The 19419-nt window shown below is 38.5% G+C and overlaps 1 pseudogene; it reads left to right on the forward strand.

The window, feature by feature from the left end:
• Nucleotides 1-604: 604 nt before the first annotated feature.
• LOC148071565 (tumor necrosis factor alpha-induced protein 2-like) lies at nucleotides 605-7052 on the forward strand (annotated as a pseudogene).
• The last annotated feature ends 12367 nt before the right edge of the window (nucleotides 7053-19419 follow it).

The following is a 19419-nucleotide window of genomic DNA, read 5'->3' on the forward strand; positions in this document are numbered from 1 at the left end:
GACAGATATGATAATCCTGGAACCAGAAACTGTTTCCTTCAACTGATAAAAATCTCTAAACTTAGGAAAATGTTGTCGGAACATGATCTGGAGCTTGTAATCCATGCGTTTGTTTCTTCTCGTCTGGACTATTGTAACAGTTTGTTTCCATGTCTTAACAAGAAGGAGCTGTCTCGCCTGCAGTTGATTCAGAACTCTGCAGCGAGAATTCTAACCCGCTCAAGTAGAAGAACTCACATTTCTCCGATCCTTAAAACTCTTCACTGGTTTCCAGTTTCTTTTAGGATAAACTTTAAAATTCTGGTTCTTACTTTCAGAACTATTCATGGTCAGGCTCCTCCTTACATCACTGATCTGATCCAGCCTTACACCCCAGCTCGGGCTCTGAGGTCTGTGGATCAGAATCTACTTTCTGATATCCATCTAGGAGTTATACAGGAGTTCCACCCAAATCAAAATCCAAATGATATATTTAACAAGTTGTTGTCGGCTAACGTTACCTTCCTCACGCAGTGATTCTCATCGCCTGCCTCTCTCTCTCAACAATGACTGTCTGTCAAATCTGCATCAACTTCCTGCTCCCAGGCTCGACCTTTGACACTGTTGAGTATAAATGTCTGGATACAAACCCACTTTTTATCATAGTATTGGCTCTTTTAAATTGATATAGATATTTATTATTTAAATTGTTGACATAAAGATTATATTTAAATATATTCATCATTCATTTTAACAAATCTAGTTTTCATCCTTGGTGAGATTTTAAATGTATTTGTGATACTCACAAAAGTGTTTTGTTTAGATATTATTATATAATGTTTTCTGTCACTTTTTGGTTTGTTGTTTAGTCCCACTAAGAGGGTGTAATAAAGATAAATGTGCAATGCCATGCAGAAAACGGACACAAGGTGGCAGCACTTGCGGGCGACGGTATTCATGGCAATACTTCGCACAAGTGAAACCCAAGAGACTTGGTTCATGAGCACTTGTGGTCCGGTGTCGTTCATGTCCATTGTAATTCCAGGTTGGTTAAGAACTCTTTCTTTAATTCCTCTTACTTTAAACTGTTTATAAGGATTTTTGATATGACAGTTATGTGTGTGAACATAGAAAGTGCTGCGGTTCATGATCGTGGCGATTACTAAAATGGCGTCCGTGGCCGTAGTTAAATGCTTCTGTGTGTATTTTTCTTTTGACTCCTTGACTTTTGTGCGGTAATATTTAATATGTTAAAATAGTCGTGTGTGTGTGGTGTGTGAGTCTGAATTGTGCATTTGTGTGCTATGAAGTTCAGACCAGTTATAGGAGCCGCCCTGGTTGAAAGCACGCGCAGAAATAAATATGTTATACCGTTTTGGCGAGTTAAACTGCAAAAGAGATTCATTTTGTTTTATTAAGTGTTCACTTATGGCATCTACTGTACATAATGTACGATTATTATTCTTGATGAAAGAATGAAGGGTGTATGTTGGAAGTGAAGGAATGATTGATAACAAGAAAATGATTAGTGATTAAAAGACATGGTTTGTTTTCAAAGGAAAATTGTAAAATTGACATTTATGTAAATGTACTTTGAAAGTGGTTTTTAAACCATTGCTAATGCAAAAGAAAAAGAACAAAGGAAGAGTCACGATTGCAGTTTAATGAAAATATGTGAATAAAGATAATCCAAGAGACTTGGTTCATGAGCACTTGTGGTCCGGTGTCGTTCATGTCCATTGTAATTCCAGGATTATCATATCTGTCAGCGAAGGCCCTGCTGGGACCCGCTACATATTATTAGCTTCTCCAGCACTGAAACTAGTCAATAAATATATATTTTCATACACAATATTTTCTCTTTTTCGGTCAAATAAAAATAAAAAGTGCATTTTAGATGTATTAACTTTTGAATATAATAACTATGATTATAATATTACCCTGAAGGTATAATTTTCAAATCATTCATTTTTGATCCTTGTTTATTTAGATTTACAATATAATGGATAAAAAGCTATGATTTGATTTTTATTTTGTTCATGGAGATAATTAGAGTCTCCAGAACGGGAATTTGAACTAGTGTTGTCTGGGGGTCAAGGTGACCCCGAAGGCCCTAAAACAAATGTGTTTGTGGTATCCCTTGTGTTGTCTCAGGGTCAAGGTGAACAACCTCCACCACTGCATATTTGTTCACTTTTTAAAAGTTATTTTGAAACCGACTACACTGTGGAACATCTTTTCAGTTTTGTCTCGTTTTATTTTCATTTTCTAAAAGGTTGAAAGGAGAAACGACTATGAAGATCTTTTGATTTATTTTTTAAATCAAAGTGAAAAGTCAAGTCAAGGTTAACTTCTTTGAGGGTAGAGGATCTAAACCGAGTCTCAGACGGATAAAAATGCCCCTCAATATAAAAAACGAAATTTGAATGAAAATGAAGTAATAAAATGACATGAAGCTAAAACGAAGATAAATCAAAAATAATAAGGAAAATAAATGCAAAGATATCTTGAAAAAAAAGTTTTTTTATTGACCTTGCATGAAATTAATTAATTGAATTTTTGTTTGACCTGAAACTTTGACTTGGATTTAAATTGTGACCTTTATTCACAATAACACCTGGCAAAGTCATCCAAATGTTGCTGCCCTGGAATGAAGGTGCCGCATGAAAACTAGAAGCATGCTTGTGCAAACAACGAGACAAAAGTGAAGGTGAAAGTACGATGAGTGCGTGGGTGTGTGCACGCAAGGGGTGGGAGGAAAGTGGGAGGAGCCTGTAGCCTCAGAAATCCTCCAACGCTCAGAGGACCAGAGAGTTATTTCCCCGACTGTAACTTCCAGGAGCTCACATCAGCCAAAGGCTGCTTGGAAGAGAATCCTCTCAAAACGAACAAATCTGGTGAGTAGGATGTTTGCGTTAACAATGTGTTTTGAATTTCTGTGTAAATGTAAATGTATTTTAACATAAAATCTGGCTGAGGATAGAAGTTGAAGTTGATAATGTTTGTCAGTTTAGTGCCAATAATTAAATATCAGGCTCTAGATGAGGTTAAAAAATGGCAAATAATGGGTTTTTTTGTTCTTAAAAATGATTGTTCAGCATCTTAAAATATTCAGAAGTGTAAGAAAAAATCATGTATGAATGGAAAAAACCCTTTTGTCATTTAAACGCTGTATTATGGTTTTCCTGCAGAGCAAACGGCTTGAATGAGGCTCCGGTCAAGGTCAGCGGCGTCACACGTGCCACCGATCCCAGAGGGAAGCCCAGCCGGAGGTTGGAGGTTCCCCAAAATATGGCCAGTCAGCAAAGGTCAGAAGGAACGCTCAATATCTAACCACTTATTTGTTTCTCTTCCAGTCGTCTCTTTTGACCAAGACCTGGAGCAATCTCACTTTTACGAGGCAGCACTTCAGCTGGTAGACAAAGAGAAGCTTCTGTTTGGTCAATCAGAGGAAGACAAAAAAGTCCTCAAGCTTGTTTCGGACCAGAAAATCCTGGAGACTCTCGTGATCCAGACCATATAGACCAAGAGTCTCTGAAGGGGGAACAAGAAGCGGCCGTGTTAGTGTCCGCCGTGAAAGCAGTCCAGCTGCAGGAGGAGCAGGACCAACTGGTGGATCAAATGGCCGGGTCGGCGCCATCCTGGAGGCAGAGCAGATGGAGGCAACAACACGACCAAGTGCTCACCAGCCTGGTGGAGGAGCGAATGGAGAACCCGTCGGTCTCAGCAGTCCGGTGAAGCAGAACTGCCTCCAGGCGAAGATCCACAGCATGGGCCTGCAGATGAAGGAGGACCTGCTGACGGTCGTGAAGGTGGTCAAGAGCTGCTACCCTCCGGAGATGGACATCTGTCAGTTCTATGCCGAGCTGTACCACCAGTAAATGAGCAAAGGCTTGGAGGAGATTGCAGAGTTCGGGCTGGGGGATGAGGACTGCAAGTTCCTGCTGCAATGGGTCACTGACTATTATCCTGGGTAAGTTGCCCGTCCAACTCCCCACCAATGCTATTCCTACCTTGAACTTCCTTCTTTGTTTTTAACTGGAAATTAAAGTGATTTTATATTTATCAATATAATCTTCTTATTCTATAAGACTGTTTAAGAACCCTCTTTTGGCGCCAGAGATCAACTTTGAAGGTCTAGGAAGTCTGCTGCCTGACCACATGGTGGCGTCGCTGCAGGAGCAGTACCTGAGCAAACAACAGGTATATTTACACATTAACTACACAGTAATATAAGCTTGTAAAACATTATTGAAGAATAAGATAAAAAAACAAACATTTTCCAAGCATTGTTATTTTGTTTCAGGTGGCCAAGACAAGAAAAAACATGTAATTTACCATTTGTTTATTATAAATATAAGTTGTATAAACTGACTCCACCCCTTACAATATGACTTAATTTAGTAACTAGTGAATCGTTTCATTGAAGACAACTTTGATGGGCAAGACAAAAGTAATTTCCATTCATTATTCATTCATCATCAGGTTTGTCCTGAGAGACAAAACTACACAAAGTTATTGAATTATTTAATACATTTTTAAAAATACTTTCACAGTTAATGAATTGGTTTTTTTACATATAGAGTTTGATATTTTGATTCCAATAATTAAAAAATCTGAATTTCCCTATTCCATAAACCAGGGTCACAAAGCGCTTAAACAACAAAACAATACACAGTTAAAATACCTACAAATTAAAAAAGTATTTAAAAAAAAGTTCTTTCTTAAAACCTTTTTTTTTCAAATGTATTTTCTGTTCGATTGTTGTCATTTTGAACAGGCATGGTTGACTGATTTGACAGCATTGCAGTTATATTTTTCTGACACAGGGGGAGCCAACATTTTTTTTTTCAAACTTACGTATTATGACATTAACAACCTTTGGAACAAATGTTTTTATAGATAAGATGTCTCGGTTGATCTTTAACACTTTTCTATTTATACACCTAAGATTGTAGGATTTAATCATAACTCGTGATTGATAACGTATCAAGCTTTTTTTGGTTTGATCAGGCAGAGATGACGACGTTCATCAGTCAAGTCCTGGCGGAAGCGAGGGAATCGTGGAAAAGCGAGCCGACAAAGAAGGACGGAAGCTTCACCATGTCCTATGACATCATTCAGGTATTTGAAAAAAAAGGATTCTTTTGGCTAAATCTAGTAGCGGTAACGTTTCAAACCATGACTTCATTTTCACACTTCAGCTCATCAACGGAATGCTGACCTCAGCGGGAATGGTCGTGGGTGATAGAGAGAAGGTCCAGTGTATAACTTGAACTGAGCGACTCGCTGTGCAGGTAACGTCTCTCACGTCAAAAGAAAAAAGATTCAAATGAATTAATGTTTTAGTTTCAAGGACTTCCAGGAGGACGTCATGAAGCAAAACAAGTGGAGCAGAAAACCGTTCATCAAAGCCAACCTCGGATGGATTCAACAATTCAGGTGGAGCCTCCGACTTCAGGGTGTGACCGCGAGGTGGTCATGTGACTCAACTGTCATGTGTCTGCAGGGATTTTATTTTGAAGAAGAGCTCCATGATCCTGGACGACGTTCGAGAGAGATGCATGAGCGTCCTGGCCGACATGAAACAATCGGCGCACCAGTTCCTACTGAGCCCGGTCCACCAGGCGCTCAAGGTGAGTGTCAATAACAGACGTACAGGTGATCAAAATAAAAATCCATCACTTGTGTCGCCCCAGCCAAACCACAGAAAGCTTGGAACCCACGATTGGCTGCACTCGTCAACGTTCGACAAGATGATCATCCCCTGAATCTTCTCACCAGGTAATAAAAAAGAGCTAAAAAAAAAAAGGTTTTCACGAGCTAAGACTCATGATCCGTGTCTTCAGGAGTTGATCGGACAGCTGCACCAGGAGGTGACGGTGGAATACGTCAGACGGCTGCTGAAGGGAGACGTGAAGCTGAGGAGTCGGGCTCAGCAGCAGGAGGCCTTCGACAGAGTGACGAGCGACGCCGACACTTTACAACGTTGGTTCAGTGATCAGGTGAGAAACTGTGGTGAAACTATGGACGTAGTTCAGTGACATTAGAATATGTTGAATTTAACCTTAAACTTGTTTTTATTGAAATGTTGTTGTTTAAGCATTTAATTGTTTCTTTTAAATAATTGAATTCAATAATGTGTATATATCGAAAGGTTGATTTTGTGGTTACAATTTTTTGAATACTTTCAAAATTAATTAATTGTTTTTTACTGTAGAGTTTGATATTTTAATTCCAATAATTCAAAAATACATTTTCTGATTTCTTTTTTTATTTTTAATCGTAGCCTAAACAAAACATAAACATTCATTATATTTATAGTTATTTAAAAGGCTACCAATTGAACTATAATATAAATGACCTTTATATGTTGAGTGTATCCTCTCGTCCTCAGTTATCGCCAGAATCTCGCGGGATTTCATTGTCCCTTTGCTGATGACATTATGATTGATGCCATGAAAACCGATATTGTAAAATGAAACAGGGTGTGTTTGGTTTCATGCAATACATTTTTGTAAGAATTCTGACCCACTCTAGTAGAAGAACTCACATTTCTCCAATCCTTAAAACTCTTCAATGGCTGTCAGTTTCTCAATGGCTGCCAGTTTCTTTCAAGATCAATTTGAAATTTCTGGTTCTTACTTTAAGAGCTATTCATGGTCTAGCCTCGAAAAGCGCTTTACAAATAACACTTACTTACTTACTTACCTTTAAATATACTAATTATTGAAAAAGATTTTTCAATTAAAATAAATTCAACTTTTCAATATAAAAAAAACATTTAATTTAACTTTTCAAAGAGATAATTAAAAGCTTATTAAAACATGTGTGTGCAGGGGTCCAAAGAAAACTGGCTGAAGGAATACCTGGACATGATTGCGGGAGTGTTGAGCCTCCAGGATGTTCCGGCCATACAGATGCAAGTCGTCACACTGGCCTCCTCGTATCCCCACTTTATCAGGACGAGTATAAAGTCCAGACCAAAAGATCGATGCCATTTTAGAATAACCTGTCATTTATCGAATCGTGTCCATTTCTTTCCAGTGAAAAACGCGTGTCCGCTCTACTGAAACTCAAGACAAACATCTCCAGGGAGGACCGACAGACGGTGAAAAGTATTCTGAACGATACGTTAAGAGAAATCAAAGTGTCCCCTACTCATGTTTTCTTCTTTAAAATTATCATTCCAAATTCCAATAAATACTGCAGATTAATCCCTTGAAATTGTAATTAATTTATGTTCTTGCTCATGTGGCCACAATATTTTTAAGGGATGATATTTGAAAATAAAAGTGTATATTTCTTAATATAATATTTGCAAATGTTGTGTATTGTTTACAAGGCAACTTGTACATTGTAAATATTTGAAAATACTTATGTTTTTTCTAAATTAAAAATGTTTGGAATAAAGGGTGGACTTTTTTTTTTTTTAGAAAAGAGAACGGATTGTCTTGCGTTTCATTTTTAAAATCAAGGGACAAGAGAAAGGGACAATTTCTCAATTTCTCAGTTCCTTCAAATTTAATAAGTTTAATAAGTTTTCCTGTTTTTGTAAAATATACTTTATAGGACTATTAGCTTTTTAGGATTCAGTTTATCCGTCAAACAGAGTTTTATTTTGGCGGGACACGACCCGTAAATGGCTCTTTACACAATAAAGGTTGTCGAGCCCTGATGTAGACAACATCATCTGCTGCATTCAAAAAGACTTTTTGATTAAAAATAATTTATTTACACTCAACATATGTACAGCAGTTAAAACGGCGGCTTTAGATGATAAGATTCTTCTTCTTTCTCTCCCTCTTGTGTTTCCTTCCCTGCACACAGAGAAACAAAAAGATTAACAAAACACTTACCAAAAGAGAAAGAGAGAAAATAAAGTTATTTACATAATTATTGCCCGCCGACCAGTCTGGGTGTTTCTCGGCGTGGATTCTTCTCTCATCCTTTGCCATCCCATAGTATAAATCCTTGTCTGGAGACGACAACTTCCGCCACTGTAGAAACAGGGAAAACAGGTCGTCAAACAAGAGCTTTTCGGACTTGTTCAAATCTGGCTGTGTTCTAGACACTCACCATGTGCCCCAGGATGGTGTTGGTCTCGGCACTATCTTTCGGCTTCATGGTGTTTTTTACCATCTGCCTGTTCTCCCTCATGAACACCATGAAGGCGTTCGCTGGTCTCTTGACGTACGGTCTGGCCCCACAGCATCTGGTGGAACATCATATCATTGCCATTAGATCTATGTTATGAGTTAAGTGTGCATTTAGATGAATCAAACGTGAGGACTAACGTGGAAGAGCAGGCCTGAGGCGGAGAAGGAGCGCGGCTGGAGGTCTTCTGGATGTTCTGATTGTTGCTAGAATGAAAAGGAAAGTTAATTTCAAGACGATATTTAAGACGTGGAGTTGGATATGAACATGTGTGACACTAACAAAAAGACGAGCGGGCTCATGACTTCCACAGCTGGTCGCGGCTGAACCCAGAACCCTGGGGGGACTCCACTGTTGACCCAAGTCAACCCAGCTGGGACTTGATGGTAGTGCCTTAGTGTGTTCTCTGACAGCACTCGTCCAAACGATGGAACCGTCGTGGCTCCACATTGGAAGGGGTGGGTTTCAGGGGCCGTCGTCATCTTGAACTCTGAGGTCAAGTCTTTCTCTAACTGCTCGACATCAACCTCTTCAATGAGTTTGAGCAAGAGCAGATCGTCTTGAGCAGCAGAGTCCAAATCAGGAGCAGACGGAAGGTCCCCGATCATGGACAGGAACGTGGAGTGGACTGTGTCCGACTCCGTGCTGGGATCAGTCCACTCGGACGAGAAGCTGCTCAGATCGATAGTGACGAGGTCCATTGTTGAAATCATCTGTACAACAGATTATTGATCAGATAAAATATGTTTAAACCAAAATTAAAACATAATCCTTAACTGTTGAAACAACACTTTCTAGGAAACGTGTATTATTGTGATGTTACTAACAATGATCTGTGGTAATAAACTGTACAATAATTGTACTACTTGTACAAATAAATACATTTATATTTATAATATCTCTTGCTGTTTTAATTGACATGTCAAAGTAATTAAGTTACTGCCTAATTCAAACGAGTCATTTACATTTAAATTACATTAAAAGTATTTTTTATTGACGTGTGTGTTGAGTGACGTTGGATCAGTTGTGGGATTGTTAGCAAAAATGTGGCTAAAGCAGAACTAAGATGGACTCAATTGGAAAAGGTGATACTTACCGAAGGTCCGATGCGAAATACGGTAAATCCAGGTGGAAATTACCTTTTATATCGCTTCGATAAAGACGCATTAAAGGCCTCGTGTACGTCATCATTGACGCAGGTTCAGGTGTCAGCCAATCAGAAGCGAGCGTTCGTCCACTTGCAGGTGTCATCGCCGTCATGTTTTCGTACATCGGTGAGGACTCGATGTTCCGTGAGTGACCGTTTTTTGTTGTTTATTTGTTTCATTTCTTAAAAGATTTGTTTGTTACCTTCTCTTCGAAGTTTTTGATTCAAGGTTGTACTTGTCACGCGGCTAACACTAAAACGAGCCATTACACTTGTCAACGTTGACCACGACAACCTTTTTATCCTGTTGAGATCCTTGTGTCGCTACACGGGGAAATAAACATCTCACTATCGTCGATATGGTTTAATAAATCTATCAATTTGGCTTATTATTTTCGAAGCTTATTCGTTTATTTAATCCAACCTCTGTAGCATGACGTTAGCATGTAGCTAAGCTAATGCCGCCTTATTTCACCTAATTTTTCGCCCATCAGAACCTAGTAGATAAAGGTTAGTTAATAAACAGCGATTGTAATTGAATTTTGCATTATTACTCGAAAACAACTTATTTAGGAGTAGTTTTCCGTTTTGTTTTTCAAATGGTGTCCAGCAGGGGGCAGTACCTCGGTGTGACGCCAAAGTCTAAACCCAATTTACTTAATTAAATCTTGTTTTTTATTATATTAATGTTTTTGGTGCTGTTTCTTATTGTTAAATAATGTTTGTTTTTTACTATTATTTAAAGAATAATGTCGCTACTCTCAGTCTGAAACGTGTTATGTCCATAAAGATCATTATTATTAATAATCATTGAGAAGCTCGAAAAGAACATGTGAGGAAAGATCGTATTCGGTAAAAAGTTTTTATGTATCTATTACACATTTTTACATCATTTGGCTGCAGCAAACATAGATTAAAAATGTAAAATTACTTCATTTTCAATTTTAAGTAGAGAAACCAAACAGGAACACAACAAATTAGAACCGTTTGAAGATCCAAATGTTTTTTTTCATAAAATAAGAATAACTAAACATGAGGTAAAAGTTGTTTTTGTTGAGAAGAAATGTCTATTTTCTGTTTTGTATTTACTTAATTATCCATTTACCATGAAACCTGAAAATTGAATCTTGTTTTTAATCATATTCCTTTTTTGGTGCTGTTCTGGGTGCTGCTGCTCTCCTGCAGAAGATCCTGGAGGTGGATATAAATCTTCCGGTGGTGAAGGTCGAGCAGATGACCCGCCGCTCCTGATTCCATTTCTGGCGTCAGTCTCACAAGCTTAGTTTGAACGTCAGTCTGAACAGCTAGTAGATGCTTTTCAAGGTTCGTATCATCTTTCACTTCCATCCCTTTGAACTGTTGATCCACAAATGTGTCAATGACTTTTATTTCCTCCTTAGGATCTTCATCATCTGATAGTAGAAATCCTTGTCCTGCGACGACAACTTCCGCCACTGTATAAACAGGAAAACAGGTCGTCAAACAAGAGCTTTTCGGACTTGTACAAATCTGGCTGTGTTTTAGACACTCACCATGTGCCCCAGGAGGGTGTTGGCCTCTGCATCTTCAGGCTTCATCGTGTTTTTCACTTTCTCCCTGTTCTCCCTCATGAACACCATGAAGGCGTTCGGTGGTCTCTTGACATAGGGTTTTCTGGCCCCACAGCATCTGGTGGAACATCAGATCATTGCCATTAGATCTATGTTATGAGTTAAGTGTGGGTTGTTGCTGGAATGAGATAGAAAAATGATATTTAGAATCAGAATTAATATTAAAAAATGTACAAAAAGGAGACAAAACTTGTGTGACACTTACAAAAAGGCGAGAGGGTTCATGGTTGGCACTGCTGGAACATTCTGGAGACACAAACACGAAGAAGGTCATGAACAGCTACTACATCAACAGTTGACAGTTGATCAGCCACTGTCCTGCTGTTGGAAAACAACGTGTTGTTCGTACGTGTTTCCATGTATGAAGGGATGAATCATCATCGGTGGAAGCTGCACCCAGAACCCCGGGGGGGGGGGGGGGGGGGCGCCACCGTCGATCCATCTCCCTCCTGTCTGGACCGGATAGTTCTGCCCGACAGTGTTCTCCGACAGCACCGGTGACTCCAGGGCCTCGACTTCATCGAGGAGTTTCATCAACTCCTCAAAGTCAATTTGAGGAGCAGAGTTGGAATCTGACGGAAGATCCCCGAATATTTCCTGGAGCGTTGAGGGTCCACGCCGGAGAGAAACTGCTTGGATTCGGAACAACGAAGTCCATCGTGGAAATCATCCGTGTAATAGTTTGAAAATGTCATTTATAATTCTTTAATAAATACTCTGAGCAGAAACGTGTCTTTACCTTCTTCAGACGTCTGGAGATACAAGGTGTAAAATACTCTGTTGAACCTGAGATGAAGACAGAAAAAGAAATTTAAAATATATTGCCAATGGCTCATAAATTAAAGTGTAAGGTGCTAATTTGACAAGGTTTATATTTAACACTTAATGAACAAACAGTTGAGAGCAGCTAGAAATGCAGTATATGTTGTCAGGTGCATTATTATGGGCTGTTTATGATCCAATCCACTGATAAAAATCTAAATATTATGTGGATTAACACAAAAAACAATGGATAAATATTTATTATTACAGTTCACGTCATTTTGAAAATATATTAGGCTAATAATTCAATCACATGACTTGTTTAATGTTGTTTTTTTATTTTAAAGTAATCAACTTGAATTAATTTTGACACACTTACAGTCTTTATAGTTTATTTCAACCTAATACTGGGGAAATTGACCATTTACAGTAAATAAACACATACAGTGGATCTTTATTGATAAATAAGTACAAATAAGTTTCAGATCAAATATTTTTTAACCAAAATTAAAACATAAACCTTAACTGTTGAAACAACACTTTCTAGGCAACGTGTATTATTGGAATGTTACTAACAATGATCTGGGGTAATAGACTGTACAATTATTTTCCTACTTGTACAAATAAATACATTTATATTTATAATATTTCTTGCTGTTTTAGTTAACATGTCAAAGTAATAAAGTTATTGCGTAATTCAAACGATTCATATACATTCAAAATCACATTAAAAGTAGTTTTTATTGACATGTGTGTTGAGTGACGTTGGATCAGTTGTGCCTAAAGCAGAACTAAGATGGACTCAATTGGAAAAGGTGATACTTACCGAAGGTCTGATGCATTTTATATCACGTCGACACAATAAAGGCCTCCTTCACACTCCCTTTAGCTAAATAACGGACACACACAGCTTGCTGCTCGGTGTTGCCATCTCTAGCCTCAAATCTGCAGGTGGGGTAGTTTAAAGTAACTTACTACGTCAACCAGGTGTCACCTCTCAGTGTCTACTCTCTGTGACATCTCTCTCTGAAGCCCATCAACTTCCATCTCTCTGCCTCTGCACTCCGCTCCACTTAGTCTGAAGCAACATGAAAACATTACTGTTTATTAACGTACAAATATGTACATAGTTCAAATTTTTTATGGTCTTCAGTTTTCCCATGGAATTATAATAACAGTTTTTTTAGTGATTAAAAGACATGGTTTGTTTGTCTAGACAAAGCGGAACAACAGTTACTGGGAGAGATGAAAGTTGATGAGCAAAAGCGGAGGTGAGTTGACTATCAATGAATGATGTCCCAATGTTTTCCTTCTTTTTTTTGCATCAGTCATTTGATGAGGAATATGAGGAAAAAAGAAAAAACTGTCAGTTTCTTACAGAATGCATTTTGATCAGGTGACTTTTTTGTCACAAGGAAGGATGGGATAACTTTGTAAACAGAGCAGCTTTCGCTGTTATTATAATTCCATGGGAAAACTGAAGACCATAAAAAATGTGAACTATGTACATATTTGTATATTTATAAACAGTAATATTTTCATGTTGCTTCAGACTAAGTGGTAGTGCAGAGGCAGAGAGATGGAAGTTGATGGGCTTCAGGGAGAGATGACACAGAGAGTAGACACTGAGAGGTGACACCTGGTTGAAGTAGTAAGTTACTTTAAACTACGCCACCTGCAGATTTGAGGCTAGAGATGGTATATATATACCATATATATATGGTATATATACTTTTAATGTAATTTAAATGTATATGAGTCGTTTGAATTACGCATTAACTTAATTACTTTGACATGTTTATTAAAACAGCAAGAGATATTATAAATATAAATGTATTTATTTGTACAAGTAGGAAAATAATTGTACAGTTTATTACCATAGATAGATCATAGTAACATCACAATAATACATGTTGCCTAGAAAGTGTTGTTTCAACAGTTAAGGTTTATGTTTTAATTTTGGTTAAAAAATATTTGATCTGAAACTTATTTGTACTTATTTATCAATAAAGATCCGCTGTATGTGTTTATTTACTATAAATGGTCAATTTCCCCAGTATTAGGTTGAAATAAATTATAAAGACTGTATGTGTGTCAAAATGAATTCAAGTTGATTACTTTAAAATAAAAAAACAACATTAAACAAGTCATGTGATTGAATTATTAGCTTAATATATTTTCAAAATGACATCTGAACTGTAATAATAAATATTTATCCATTGTTTTTTGTGTTAATCCATGTAATATTTAGATTTTTATCAGTGGATTGGATCATAAACAGCCCATAATAATGCACCTGACAACATATACTGCATTTCTAGCTGCTCTCAACTGTTCATTCATTAAGTGTTAAATATAAACCTTGTAAAATTAGCACCTTACACTTTAATTTATGAGCCACTGGCAATATTTTTAATTTCCTTTTTCTGTCTTCATCTCAGGTTCAACAGAATATTTTACACCTTGTATCTCCAGACGTCTGAAGAAGGTAAAGACACGTTTCTGCTCAGAGTATTTATTAAAGAATTATAAATGACATTTTCTAACTATTTCACAGATGCTTTCCACGATGGACTTCGTTGTTCCGAATCCGAGCCGTTTCTCTCCGGCGTGGACCGATCCCAGCGAAGAGTTGGACACTGTCCTCTCAACGCTCCAGGAAATGTTCGGGGATCTTCCGTCAGATTCCAACTCTGCTCCTCAAATTGACTTTGAGGAGTTGATGAAACTCCTCGATGAAGTCGAGGCCCTGGAGCCACGAAAAGACTCGACCTCCGGACTTGTCGACACGACAACGTACGACATCAACCCGCTACAATGTGGAGCCCCGACAGTGCCGTGTCGTATAGACCGGTGCTGTCGGAGAACACTGTCGGGCAGAACCATCCGGTCCAGACAGGAGGGAGATGGATCGACGTTGGCGCCCCCCCGGGGTTCTGGGTGCAGCTTCCACCGATGATGGCTCATCCCTTCTTACATGGAAACACGTACGAACAACACGTTGTTTTCCAACAGCAGGTCAGTGGCTGATCAACTGTCAACTGTTGATGTAGTAGCTGTTCATGACCTTCTTTGTGTTTGTGTCTCCAGAATGTTCCAGCAGTGCCAACCATGAACCCTCTCGCCTTTTTGTGTCACACAAGCTTTGTCTCCTTTTTGTACATTTTTTAATATTAATTCTGATTCTAAATATCATTTTCTATCTCATTCCAGCAACAACCAGAACGTCCAGCCGACCTCCGGCTTCGCTCCTTCTCTTCCTCCGGCCTGCACTTCCCAGTTAGTTCTCTCGCTTTTTTTACTTTTCCAAAAATGCAACCTTCACTCATAAAATTGATCTAATGTTGTCAATGATCTGATGCGGTTGTGGCAAAAAACCACCCTACGTCAAGAGACCCTGAACGCCTTCATGGTGTTCATGAGGGAGAACAGGGAGAAAGTGAAAAACACGATGAAGCCTAAAGACAGTGCAGAGACCAACACCATCCTGGGGCACATGGTGAGTGTCTAAAACACAGCCAGATTTGTACAAGTCCCAAAAGCTCTTGTTTGACAACCTGTTTTCCTGTTTCTACAGTGGCGGAAGTTGTCGTCGCAGGACAAGGATTTCTACTATCAGATGATGAAGATCCTAAGGAGGAAATAAAAGTCATTGACACATTTGTGGATCAACAGTTCAAAGGGATGGAAGTGAAAGATGATACGAACCTTGAAAAGCATCTACTAGCTGTTCAGACTGACGTTCAAACTAAGCTTGTGAGACTGACGCCAGAAATGGAATCAGGAGCGGCGGGTCATCTGCTCGACCTTTACCACCGGCAGATTTATATCCACCTCCAGGATCTTCTGCAGGAGAGCAGCAGCACCCAGAACAGCACCAAAAAGGAATATGATTAAAAACAAGATTCAATTTTCAGGTTTCATGGTAAATGGATAATTAAGTAAATACAAAACAGAAAGTAGACATTTCTTCTCAACAACAACAACTTTTTCCTCATGTTGAGTTATTCTTATTTTATAAAAAAAAAACATTTGGATCTTCAATCGGTTCTAATTTGTTGTGTTCCTGTTTGGTTTCTCTACGTGAAATTGAAAATGAAGTCATTTTACATTTTTAATCTATGTTTGCTGCAGCCAAATGATGTAAAAATGTGTAATAGATGGATAAAAACTTATTACCAAATACGATATTTCCTCACATGTTCTTTTCGAGCTTCTCAATGATTATTAATAATAATGATCTTTATGGACATAACACGTTTCAGACTGAGAGTAGCGACACTATTCTTTAAATAATAGTAAAAAACAAACATTATTTAACAATAAGAAACAGCACCAAAAACATGAATATAATAAAAAACAAGATTTAATTAAGTAAATTGGGTTTAAACTTTAGCGTCACACCAGAGATACTGCCCCCTGCTGGACACCATTAGAAAAACAAAACGGGGAAAAACGGAAAACTACTCCTAAATAAGTTGTTTTCGAGTAATAATGAAAAATTCAATCACAATCGTTGTTTATTAACTAATCTTTATCTACTAGGTTCTGGTAGTGAGTGACACATGTGCGAAAAAATAGGTGAAATAAGGCGGCATTAGCTTAGCTACATGCTAACGTCATGCTACAGAGGTGGGATTAAATAAACGAATAAGCTTCGAAAATAATAAGCCAAATTGATAGATTAATTAAACCATATCGACGATAGTGAGATGTTTATTTCCCCGTGTAGCGACACAAGGATCTCAACAGGATAAAAAGGTTGTCGTGGTCAACGTTGACAAGTGTAACGGCTAGTTTTAGTGTTAGCCGCGTGACAAGTACAAACTTGAATCAAAAACTTCGAAGAGAAGGTAACAAACAAATCTTTTAAGAAATGAAACAAATAAACAACAAAAAACGGTCACTCACGGAACATCGAGTCCTCACCGATGTACGAAAACATGACGGCGATGACACCTGCAAGTGGACGAACGCTCGCTTCTGATTGGCTGACACCTGAACCTGCGTCAATGATGACGTACACGAGGCCTTTAATGCGTCTTTATCGAAGCGATATAAAATGTAATTTCCACCTGGATTTACCGTATTTCGCATCGGACCTTCGGTAAGTATCACCTTTTCCAATTGAGTCCATCATAGTTCTGCTTTAGCCACATTTTTGCTAACAATCCCACAACTGATCCAACGTCACTCAACACACATGTCAATAAAAACTACTTTTAACGTAATTTAAATGTAAATGACTCGTTTGAATTAGGCAGTAACTTAATTACTTTGACATGTTAATTAAAACAGCAAGAAATATTATAAATATAAATGTATTTATTTGTACAAGTAGGAAAATTATTGTACAGTTTATTACCACAGATCAATGTTAGTAACATCACAATAATCCATAATACATAATACACGTTGCCTAGAAAGTGTTGTTTCAACAGTTAAGGTTTATGTTTTAATTATAATTTAATTATATTTCTTAAAGAATTATAAATGACTTTTTTTGTACAGATGATTTCAACGATGGACCTCGTCACTATCGATCTGAGCAGCTTCTCGTCCGATTGGACTGATCCAAGCATGGAGTCGGACACAGTCCACTCCACGTTCCTGTCCATGATCGGGGACCTTCCGTCTGCTCCTGATTTGGACTCTGCTGCTCACGACGATCTGCTCTTGCTCAAACTCATTGAAGAGGTTGATGTCGAGCAGTTGGAGAAGGACTTGACCTCAGAGTTCAAGATGACGACGGCCCCTGAAACCAAACCCTTCCAATGTGGAGCCACGACGGTTCCATCGTTTGGACGAGTGCTGTCAGAGAACACACTAAGGCACTACCATCAAGTCCCAGCTGGGTTGACTTGGGTCAACAGTGGAGTCCCCCCAGGGTTCTGGGTTCAGCCGCAACCAGCTGTGGAAGTCATGAGCCCGCTCGTCTTTTTGTTAGTGTCACACATGTTCATATCCAACTCCACGTCTTAAATATCGTCTTGAAATTAACTTTCCTTTTCATTCTAGCAACAATCAGAACATCAGGTCGACCTCCAGCCGCGCTCCTTCTCCGCCTCAGGCCTGCTGTTCCACGTTAGTCCTCACGTTTGATTCATCTAAATGCACACTTAACTCATAACATAGATCTAATGGCAATGATATGATGTTCCACCAGATGCTGTGGGGCCAGACCGTACGTCAAGAGACCAGCGAACGCCTTCATGGTGTTCATGAGGGAGAACAGGCAGATGGTAAAAAACACCATGAAGCCGAAAGATAGTGCCGAGACCAACACCATCCTGGGGCACATGGTGAGTGTCTAGAACACAGCCAGATTTGAACAAGTCCGAAAAGCTCTTGTTTGACGACCTGTTTTCCCTGTTTCTACAGTGGCGGAAGTTGTCGTCTCCAGACAAGGATTTTTACTATGGGATGGCAAAGGATGAGAGAAGAATGCACGCCGAGAAACACCCAGACTGGTCGGCGGGCAACAATTATGTAAATCACTTTATTTTCTCTCTTTCTCTTTTGGTAAGTGTTTTATTAATCTTTTTGTTTCTCTGTGTGCAGGGAAGGAAACACAAGAGGGAGAGAAAGAAGAAGAATCTTATCATCTAAAGCCGCCGTTTTAACTGCTGTACATATGTTGAGTGTAAATAAATTATTTTTAATCAAAAAGTCTTTTTGAATGCAGCAGATGATGTTGTCTACATCAGGGCTCGACAACCTTTATTGTGTAAAGAGCCATTTACGGGACGTGTCCCGCCAAAATAAAACTCTGTTTGACGGATAAACTGAATGCTAAACAGCTAATAGTCCTATAAAGTATATTTTACAAAAACAGGAAAGAAAATTATGAACTAATAAATGGTCTGTTTTAAACATGTAGCATGTGTCTGAAAGTTTAACTCTTTATACTCTTTATGCAGAAATTAAAAGAGAAATCTGGGGCCATCTTGTTACAAAGAAGTAGACGTTTCCCTCGTTTATGAGTTTAAATATACACTAAAAGTTCAACAGAGGTCCCGTATAAAGAGCTAGCAAGCTAAATGCTAAGTGGCTAACTCTTAATCCAGGACTGTCATATTTTAAGATAAATTAATAAAATAAATAGGAAACTATTTTTATGGACCATGACTGGAATGTGGGGCCATTCCCTGTCCTTCAGAGGGCTTTTCCTCTCCTCCTTTTCCCTGCAGCGGTGATTCTCAGCGGACGTGTTTACAGTAACTTCTGCTTCTGAAGTCTTCGCCAACTCGTCTCGGTTCAGCCATCATTCATAGTAAATAAAAACAAGGAAACAAGTTGGCTGAGAAGGCAGTACATCTTACATTGATGACGTCCAGGTATTGTTCTAGAACGGTGCGTCAATAACAACATTCATTTGACACCTCGGCACATGACATTAGAACTCCTGTTTTTCTTAATGATAATCTTTTAAACTGACTCAACAAGAGAATTTATCTTGTTTTGTAAACAAATGCATAGTATGTTGTGGCCGGCAGCTACACTTTAGGGACACTTGGCGGCGCCAGAAGCAACATTTTAAACCTTATGTATTTTCCCTTTTTAATAAGACTGTGCTTTGAGCAGTAAGATATTCCAAAAGACAGACTTGAACTTGATTTTTAGACCAAGGAAACTAATAAAACTTCAATTTGAAGGCACACGGGCAGGATATGGGACATTTTCCCTTTCTCTTGATTTTAAAAATGAAATGCAAGACAACCCGTTCTCTCTTCTAAAAAAAAAAATATTGTGGCCTCATGAGCA

This window comes from Callionymus lyra, chromosome 9 (assembly GCF_982586985.1).
Source record: "Callionymus lyra chromosome 9, fCalLyr1.hap1.1, whole genome shotgun sequence".
Lineage (NCBI taxonomy): Eukaryota > Metazoa > Chordata > Actinopteri > Syngnathiformes > Callionymidae > Callionymus > Callionymus lyra.